Here is a 9,543-nt window from a genome sequence, read left to right as displayed (position 1 = left end):
GGATCCCATCTATCAACTACAGGGGTTGAGGGCCACTCAGCTGTCTCCATAAATGGAGCTGTTGGTTGAATTATGCCCTCTGGTGATAGAATGGTGTTAGTAGCAGCCTCCTGTTGTAGCTTCCCCTCTGATAGCTGTTTCTCCTCTAAGCTTTCTTCCTTTAAATTTTCTTCCTCTGTATGACTAGCTCGAGAGACCTTCTCTTTTGCTTTATCTAACATCTTTTCTACCATAGTCTAGACCTCTAACAATTTACTTAACACTTTTTCAGTTTGCTTTTTGCTAATTTCTGATCTACTATAACACAAAACAAAACTGAAACAGAATGAAACAAAAACGGAACAAAAAAATCATTGTATAGTTTTCCTATTTTCTTGACATGTGCATTTGTGGTCTATTTCTATCTCTTCCTCAGGGGCCAACAACTTCAAACCTTGAGCCAACCATTTTTCCCAGTTTGCCTGAGAAAGTTCTAGGGATAGGCAGCTTGAAACAAAAACAAAACAAATCAAAACAAGAATACATTGTTTTTTGAAATGGTCACCCATTCTCTCGCCTTCCCTCAGGGGTGAGCAATTTCACTTACCTCCGAGCTTCAGGTGTTCCCTGCAATGGCTGCCAAATGCTGCAGTCTTGCTGGGCACAAATCATGAGCCACTGAAGCAGGAACAAACTTTATTTCTGAACTCCACCAGCATACTCCACACACGTGCCCCGGGAACTCTCCCGAACACCATGCACGCGGCTCCTCCAGGAACCACCAACTGGAAATCCCTCCTCTGGCACTTCCCCAACCAATGGGAACTCTCTGGGAATCCCCGCGAGAACTCCAAAGTAGCAGGCCGAGGTGGACAGCAGGGGTCTAATATACACAGCTTAACATAACCATTTTCATCTCAATGGCTTGCTGGAGTCACCTCTCAACCACTCTGTTCTGGCAAAAATGCCATGCGTCATTGGGACTCAGCTATGGCTCTCAACATACACTTATACATATAGACTTATATATGCACATATGTATGTATATATATTTATATATACTTAATATAAAGTATTTCATAAAATAGTATTTTATTATTTGTTGCCTGAAAGGGTGAGTGAATGAAACAACTCATTTTTATTTATTCATTAATATTTTAACTGAATGTTTAGAAGTGAAAACCAGAAAGCATATGAAATAATGAAAAAATGTATTTTGAGAGTGGTAAATTATTAAGGAAAGGAAGACATTTTCTTTTTTTTTCTTTATTAAATTATTTATTCATTCTAATTTCTTATACATGATGTCAGAATGCAATTCATTTCATATTACACATATAGAGCACAATTTTTCAAGTCACTGGTTGTATACAAAGTATTTTCACACCATTCATGTATTCATACATGTACTTAGAGTAATGATGTCTAACTCATTCCACCATCATTCCTACCCACTTTCCCCCTCCCTTTCATTCTCTCCCCTTTACCCTACTAAAGTTCCTCCATTCCTCCCATGCTCCCCCTCCATCTCTATTATGACTTAGCTTCCTCATATCAAAGAAAACATTCCAGTCTTTGGTTTTTTGGGTTTGTCTTACTTCACTTAGCATTATATTCTCCAACTCCATCCATTTACCTGTAAATGTCATGATTTTATTCTCTTTTAATGCTGAGCAATGTTCCATTGTGTGTATATATATACCAAAGTTTCCCTATCCATTCATCCACTGAAGGGCATCTGGGTTGGTTCCACAATTTAACTATTGTGAATTGTGCTGCTATAAACATTGATATGGCTGTGTCCCTGTAGTATGCCATTTTTAAGTCAATTGTGTATAAACCCAGGAGTGGGATAGTTGGGTCAAATGGTGGTTCCATTCCAAGTTTTCCTAGGAATCTCCATACTGCTTTCCAGATTATTTGCACCAATTTGAAGTCCCACCAGCAATGTATAAGTGTGCCTTTTCCCCAAAATTCTTGCCAACATGTAATTCTGGTTTGTATTCTTGATAGCTGCCTTTCTGACTGGAGTGAGATGAAATCTTAGAGTAGTTTTGATTTGCATTTCTCTAATTGCCAGAGATTCTGAACATTTTTTTCATATGTTTGTTGATTGATTGTATATCATCTTCTGAGAAGTGTCTGTTCAGTTCCTTGGCCCATTTATTGATTTGGTTATTTGATTTTTTGTTGTTAAGGTTTTGAGTGCTTTATATATCCTAGAGATTAGTGCTCTAAGGAAGACATTGTCTTACAAAGGAAGAACTAGAATATGATGATTTATGAAAAACCAGGTTTCATTAGAGAGTTACTAGTGTTTAGGTCCTTTGTAATTAATTTCTTATCTTTGGCATTGTGGAAAATTAATTTTATGAACTAGCTAACAATATCATCAGGATATACAAACAAAAAGAGCAATAGCAATAACAGAACAATAGTTTCATGCTTAAATTCAAAACCCTGGAGTCTGGATGGTTTGGCTTTGCTGGATCTTCTGCTTGGTATCTTTCTGATGTTAGACCTAACTAAGATTACCTAATGCTTCCATTACTCAGTTTGCTTATCTAAAAATGATAGTAATAATGCTGTTGAAAGAAATAAATGAGTTAATATGCATAAAGCTCTTAGAGCAACACTTGTTGAATCAGCAAAATATGTGTAAATTATTATTTCACCACAAGCAATTTTGTCTAGTGAGATTTTTGTGTGGCCTTGGATTTGAATTGGTTTTGAGAATCATGGCTTGTGAGAATATCAAACAATAAAATCCTAAGCAAGTTGAACAGGAATTGTCCACTCTGCAGTCACCTTTTCACCCTTTATCCTCTGACTTCTCTCACCAGTCACCCTTGCCCTTTCAAACCTGCTGCACTTTACTCAGCCTTGCTTCAGCATTTTAGTTTACAACCTGTCTTGACTCATTTGCATCTGGCATCACTGCTGACTTCAGATTTTCACCTCCTTTCTCTGATTCATTGAGTGTCCTTTTATCAGCCAGGTTCCTCTGCATGTTCAGGCTTCCCCCAAACTAAAATTTTCTTCACATTTTCTTACTACCCTGTATTCCTTCTTTTTACCTCTTCTACTACCATATTTTACTAATAACTTCCTTTTCTAAGAGCCAGACTTAAATGTCAGCTTCCTAATTATTCTAGATGTACCAAAACCTCAATCTACATACAACTCAAATTAGCCCTCATCTTTCTTCAGTATCTCTTAAAAAACATGTCTATTCTATTTTTACCCAATGCAAATTTCATCACCTTTGTAAGTTTACTCTGGCCAGTCTAGTCAACATATTTTCCTTACTCAATATCCTTTGTACTGCAAGATTTTTCTATTATTATGGAAATTACATAATGCTTCTTAAAATCCTAATTATTTGAGATCATGCTTTTTTTTTTCTTTAAGACACAAATTATGTCTTACCCATATTAAATATTTGACATAGTATCTGGATCACAATGATGGTAATTATTATTTTTAATTAACATGATCAAATGCTGACAAATAATCAAATTGAGATATGTTTATAAGACTCACTGTTTAAAAATTTTTGAAAAAGCAACATTTAAACATTATTGTATTCACTAATGAGCATTCACTAATGAAATGTATAAGTCTTTTAAGTAAAATATAAAAGTGATCAGTTTATTTTTTTAAATTTTTTTTGTTTTAATTAGTTATACATGACAGTAGAATGCACTTATATACTTTGATATATCATACATAAATGGGATATAATTCCTCATTTTTCTGAGTATCCTATTGTAGAATCACATTGGTCATACAGTCACATACATAAATAAAGTAATAATGTCTGTTTCATTCTACTATCTTTCTTATCCCCACATCCCCTGCCTTTCACTCCTTTCACTTCCCTCTACCTAATCTAAGATAATGCTATTCTTTTTTTTTGCATTACAATTGTTAATACACATATATACTACAATTTTTGTATCTGTTTGTATATAAAGTATGTTGACACCCAATTCAAGTCTTCATATATGTACTTTGTATAATGATGTTCACCACATTCCACCACCCTTGCTAATCCCCTGCCCCTTCCCTTTCCTTTCCACCCCTCCTCCCTATCTAGAATTTATCTATTCCTCCCATGCTCTCCCTCCCAATCCCACTATGAGTCAACCTCTTTATTTCAGAGAAAACATTCAGTATTTGTTTTTTGGGGATTGGCTGACTTCACTTAGCATTATCTTCTCCAACACTATTTACCTGCAAATGCCATGGTTTTTGTTCTTTTTTAATGCTGAGTAAAATTCCATTGTATATATATATGCCATATTTTTTTTTTTATCCATTCATTCACTGAAGGACATCTAGGTCGGCTCCACAGTTTAGCTATTGTACATTGTGCTACTATAAACATTGATGTGGCTGTGTCCCTGTAGTATGCTGTTTTTAAGTCCTTTGGGTATAGTCCAAGAGAGGAGTAGCTGAGTCAAATGGTGGTTCCATAGCCAGTTTTCCAAGGAATCTCCATACTGCTTTCCAAATTGGCTGAATGAATTTGCAGTCCCTAAAAGTGATGTTTGTTAGTTAGTGTCCTGAATAAAGTATAAATCAAAGGAGTTGACAATTGTGGTAATCACCATTCTTTCAAATAAGTTGAGTCTCCAAGTGGCCAAACAATAATTAAACTAAACGCATCCCATTAGTCAGCCATGAAAGGCTTTGTTGTTATTATGAGAGTTGTGCAAATAGATGAACCAAGTCAGTATTGAGAGGTACCATAAGAGCCCTGGCACTGAGATTTAATTTCTGGATGTATTACTGCTGTGTGTTTTGATAGCATCCAAGGCGTTCATTTTTTACTTACTTTACCCCTTAGGTTTTTCTGTATTACTTCAAAATTAGTGTCTAAGCACCCACCACGGCCTTGGACTCACTCTTTAAATTTAAATGAATATTGTTAATAAAATATGTGTATATTTTATTTTGTACACTATGAATCTAACAGTAAAATAAGACAAAATAAACAGTACGTTATATCTGAATTCTAAACTAAAAGCCTAAGAAAAGTAGGTCATTAAAGGTTAATAGGATTTTTCCTACTCTGTAGGAACATAATTCTCTATGCTCTGTCACCTTCATTCTAATCCTGAGATCCAGCTGTTGAATAAGTAGACTTGTGATTATCACCCAGTATACATTTATGTGTAAATGGTATTCCTATTAAAGTTCGTTGCTTCATTTGAAATATGCTTTGTAGCATTTCTCATGCAGAACCCTGCTGTGGTCTGTCAAGATACATTGAAAACAGACCTTCCTCATTCAGCTTACTCTTTAGTGCCTGGGGAATGTGTTATTTATTTTATTTTTTTTAATTTATTTTTACTATGCTTTACAATGTTTTGACAGAAGTGCCACCACTCATGGCACTATTCAATAATTAAAATGACGGGTAGCATGTAGTAATTTTACTGTAGCAATGCTATTGAAATATGGAACTCCATAAGAGATCAGTGTGCTCATGCAGCTTTATGGGGTATTTATGTTTATGAGAATAACTATTAATTGTCTACTCTGTATTCCTATGTAAGAATCTCATTGAAAATAGTTCTGATTGTAGAAATTTCCCCATAGATTGAATTTAATCTTAGTATGAAATAGAGAGACCATAATATTCATCCCATTAATAAGGAATTCTTTCAATTTGGATCAACATTTAAATTGATAATATGTTTTCCCTACCTGATCTCTCCCCATTCCCTTAAATTTAGACCTCTACATCAGTTATCTGACCAGTGAGAAACATTTTAATTGTTTTGACTTCAGTAATTAACACACCTTCATTTTTTAATAATAAGGAATACACTCTTTTTAGAGGTGCAATTTTGAAAATAGATTTCTTCTGCTAAACACATTTATTCATTTTTCAAAATCTGTGGCTGCAATTCACCCATAGATTAACCTTAGACCTGAAAACTATTATTATAACAAGAAATGTACAAGAATAAAATTATAAAAGAAAGATCCGTTTCAAATACAGTCATTGAGTGAAAAGTCGGTTTTTTCCTCATGAAATTTGCCTCCTGGGGAAAATATTTTTAAGAATCTGTTCTCAGAGTCAACATTAAAAGATCATAGAATTGAAAACACGCTCACACTGAGAAGACATATACTCACTATAAAGATTCTAGAATCCCTACAAATTGTATGAAAGACAAGAAAAACTGTACTCAACATATAACACTGATTAAAATAAAACTAGCTAGAATCATGTGGCTTAATACTTTCATTTCAGAGGAACAAATAATTTCCCTTCTCAAAAAAAGCAATGAGAACTGAAAGACAATAGAATGACATAATGTTAACCTAAATGTCAAAAGAAGTAATGAATATTTTAGAGAAAGGAAAGGTAATAGGGATGATACTGGTGTTGAGAATCCAAGTCCCATGTCCCCCATGTCAAAGATTGAACATCTGAGAAATGTCGATGCAAGAGCAAAATGTTTTATTTAAAGGATAGAACACAGAAAGAGAGGGACAGAGACTCCTATGTAGAGGAAGGGGTCGAGGTGGTGCTGGAGAAAGTAAAGGGATGTCTTCCCTCTTTTATACATTTTATATTTCTTTTGTTCTCATGTCCTGTCCTACACCCATCCTGCCTACCTGACCACAGAGGTTCAAGGGCAGGAAGGAAACCACCTAGGGGTATAGGCAGGAAGGGAGTTACCCAGGGGCTACTCATTGACTCCTTTTTGGGAGGAACAGTTCTCTGGAGGCAGGTAACTTCAGCAACATGTGGAGAAGGGGGAAATACTCTGGAGGTATTAGCATTTTATTTTCTCTTGAATTGGCTCCTATCTTCTTGACGTAATTATTTGTTACCTACAGAGACTGCTCTTTTGACCCCAGTCTCATAACCTCAAAAGTTAGGATAAGCAGTGATATAAAAATTAAACATAAGAAATAAAACTGATAAATGAAGTTAAAAGATAAAATTGGATACATTGAAATAAAGATACTTTAGTCAAAAGAAAAAGGATTCGAATCTAGAATATAAATTTATTGGGTTAATAAAAAGGCACACAATGCAATAGAAAAGTAGGTGCTTCACAAAAATTAAATATAAATGGTCAAAAATATTTAAAACTAGCTAAATTATTTAACAATCATCAGAAAAATAAAAAGGTAAACTAAAAATAGATATCATTATGAGTTTAAAACTATGACTAACATTAAAAAAGAGGCTGGAGAGTATTTTAAGCAATTTAAGTTCTTACACATTGATGTAGAAAGATATATTAGTACAAACATAAAGGAAAACCATATTTGCTAAGTTGAATGATGCACCATCCCTAAACTCAGGCAATTAGAGCTCCCCACTATAAACCCTCAGGGGCATATGCTTTAGTGAATACCTTATATTTCCCAGTATGTGTTCTGTGCTTGAGACTTGCCATGAATCAGTATCATCATAGACATCATCAGGTCTACAAGGAACCACTCACTCACTGGTTAAAGGTGGAACACAGATAAAACATGGCACAAGGTGACAGTGAAATTGTTAAATTATACCGGTGATGAACTAGGTTGGTATTATACACTGGTTTAAGGAAATCTAGCAAATGTAGTACCTAAGACTTCTGAAAAGTTTAGAACAAATATTAATTATAACAACAATAACAACAACAAAAAGAAATGAAAGGTCCATTACTTGATATTATTGATATGCTAAAGAAAGACAGTCAGTACAAATATAAATAATCACCAAATTAAATCATTGGGCAAAAACAAGGCAGATTCCCAGTCAGTATATAAAGACATTCTCATGTCCTTCAGATGGAGGAAAGAAAGAGCTTAAGATAAGGCCTGAGGCATGTTATCCCTATGATAGCACTTCATTGAAGTTTTCATTATCATCCCCCAAGAGTTGTGCTGTGCCAAATATACCTCTTATTAGGAAGGAGTAAACTTCTGAGACTTATGATGTAGGCATGTGGGAATGATGAACTAAAAAATCCCGAATTCTCATATTTCTGTCAGTCCAGTGGATTCTCTGAAGTGAATCCTCCTGAAAGGCCAGTGGTTTTCTTCCTTGCTTATAGTTGATACAAAAGATTTTGTCTTTTTTTGGGGGGTGGGGAAGTGTACCTGTTCAGAATTTATGCTTTATGCCTCTACTGGCCAACAGATCAATAATTATTGTTAAATTACAATACTATCCAGCCAGGAAAGTTCAGAAATTGCTAAAAGAAGAAAGTGAGTTAAGGTCAAAGAGCTATCTAACTTAGTATACATTTACAAAAAAAATAATTTATAAATCAGTAAATTTTTAAATAAATTAGTTATAAATTTAGATATCTATAAATTTTCAGGATCCTGAGGGGGTGTTGAAACAAAGTATGTGTATGTGTATGGAACACAAATTTGCTTAATGAATAATTTTCTTATTCTAAAGTTATTTAGCATGAAACAGAATTTAATACCTTAGTGAATATCCCAGAGTGTTTTAATATACTACTTAGAAGGATCCTAGAACTTTAAAAATTCAACCATCTATGCTAAGTGATGCTTTTGTGCTACAGTCTCTTTGGTAGACGATACAAAAAGTGATCTAAGGCTAACAGAATCAGGGGTCTTAAAGTAGATACATTGCTTAAGGCTAGAACAATCCTTGACTGACTAGTAAGACCCAGGAAACATTGGAATTTTTCAAGGTAATTATATAGCATATAAGTATGAATTTTAGTGGGATTTTTTGGCTGTTGGACACAAGAGCTGAGTTGTAATCATATTCCCTGTGTTATACGCACATGTATACAGGAGTATTGGCTAAAAATCGGGCAACTGTCAGTAGAAACACTACTGATTTTCCTAGTTCTCAAATGTATAATTGGAATGCACATACTTGAAAATAATTGTCAGAACCCTCCCTGACAACCACCATCCAGTAGTCCGTAAGTTTGAGCCATGATAATGAGGAATTACAAATAAATGTCTTTGAAATGCCACATCAACCAATCCATGAAAGCAAGTAAAAATCTATTTTGCATCTCAGGGTGAATGCAGAAATTAGTGGCACCTGCAAGAATCCAAAAGATGTAATCATATTTTACCATTTTTAAAATTAATTAATTAATTAATTTATTTATTTTTTGTAGTTTTGTTTTTGTTAGTTTGATTTTGATACAGCCTCACTATCTTGTCCAGGCTGGTCTCCAAACTTGTAGATTCAAGTGATCCTCCCACTTCAGCCTCCCAAGTAGCTGGGACTACTAGCATGAGCCAATATAGCCAGCTCTCCTATTAATGTAACATTAAAGGTCCTAGAAAAAAATCATCACTCTAGAAAGAGTACAATGGTCTATCCCTAGCTCAAACAAGACATAACAATAATTGTTCCTAATGTGGCAGATATGGTCTAATTTCCAGAGCAGATTGATAAGACTTTATATATATATATATATATATATATATATGCAACTATCAAGCTGAATTTTTTCATAACTGGCAACAAAGAAGACTAGAAACTGTCCCCTTTCACAGGGGATGGAAAACAATATACAACAGCAATATTTGCCTGAGAGTAATATT

At 34.5% G+C, this 9,543-nt stretch overlaps 1 long non-coding RNA gene across 1 annotated transcript; it reads right to left on the bottom strand.

Annotated features, from left to right (window-relative positions):
- Window positions 1-492: 492 nt before the first annotated feature.
- LOC125618344 lies at window positions 493-9,187 on the bottom strand. Its single transcript, XR_007349635.1, has 3 exons — window positions 9,174-9,187; window positions 4,869-4,878; window positions 493-657 (listed from the first exon to the last, which is right to left on the bottom strand). It is a non-coding gene; the product is annotated as an uncharacterized LOC125618344 (long non-coding RNA).
- Between the last annotated feature and the right edge of the window lie 356 nt (window positions 9,188-9,543).

This window comes from Marmota marmota, unplaced genomic scaffold (genome assembly GCF_001458135.2).
Source record: "Marmota marmota marmota unplaced genomic scaffold, marMar, whole genome shotgun sequence".
Lineage (NCBI taxonomy): Eukaryota > Metazoa > Chordata > Mammalia > Rodentia > Sciuridae > Marmota > Marmota marmota.
The sequence above is the reverse complement of the archived record's forward strand: the minus strand, read 5'-3'. Positions and strand labels throughout refer to the sequence as shown.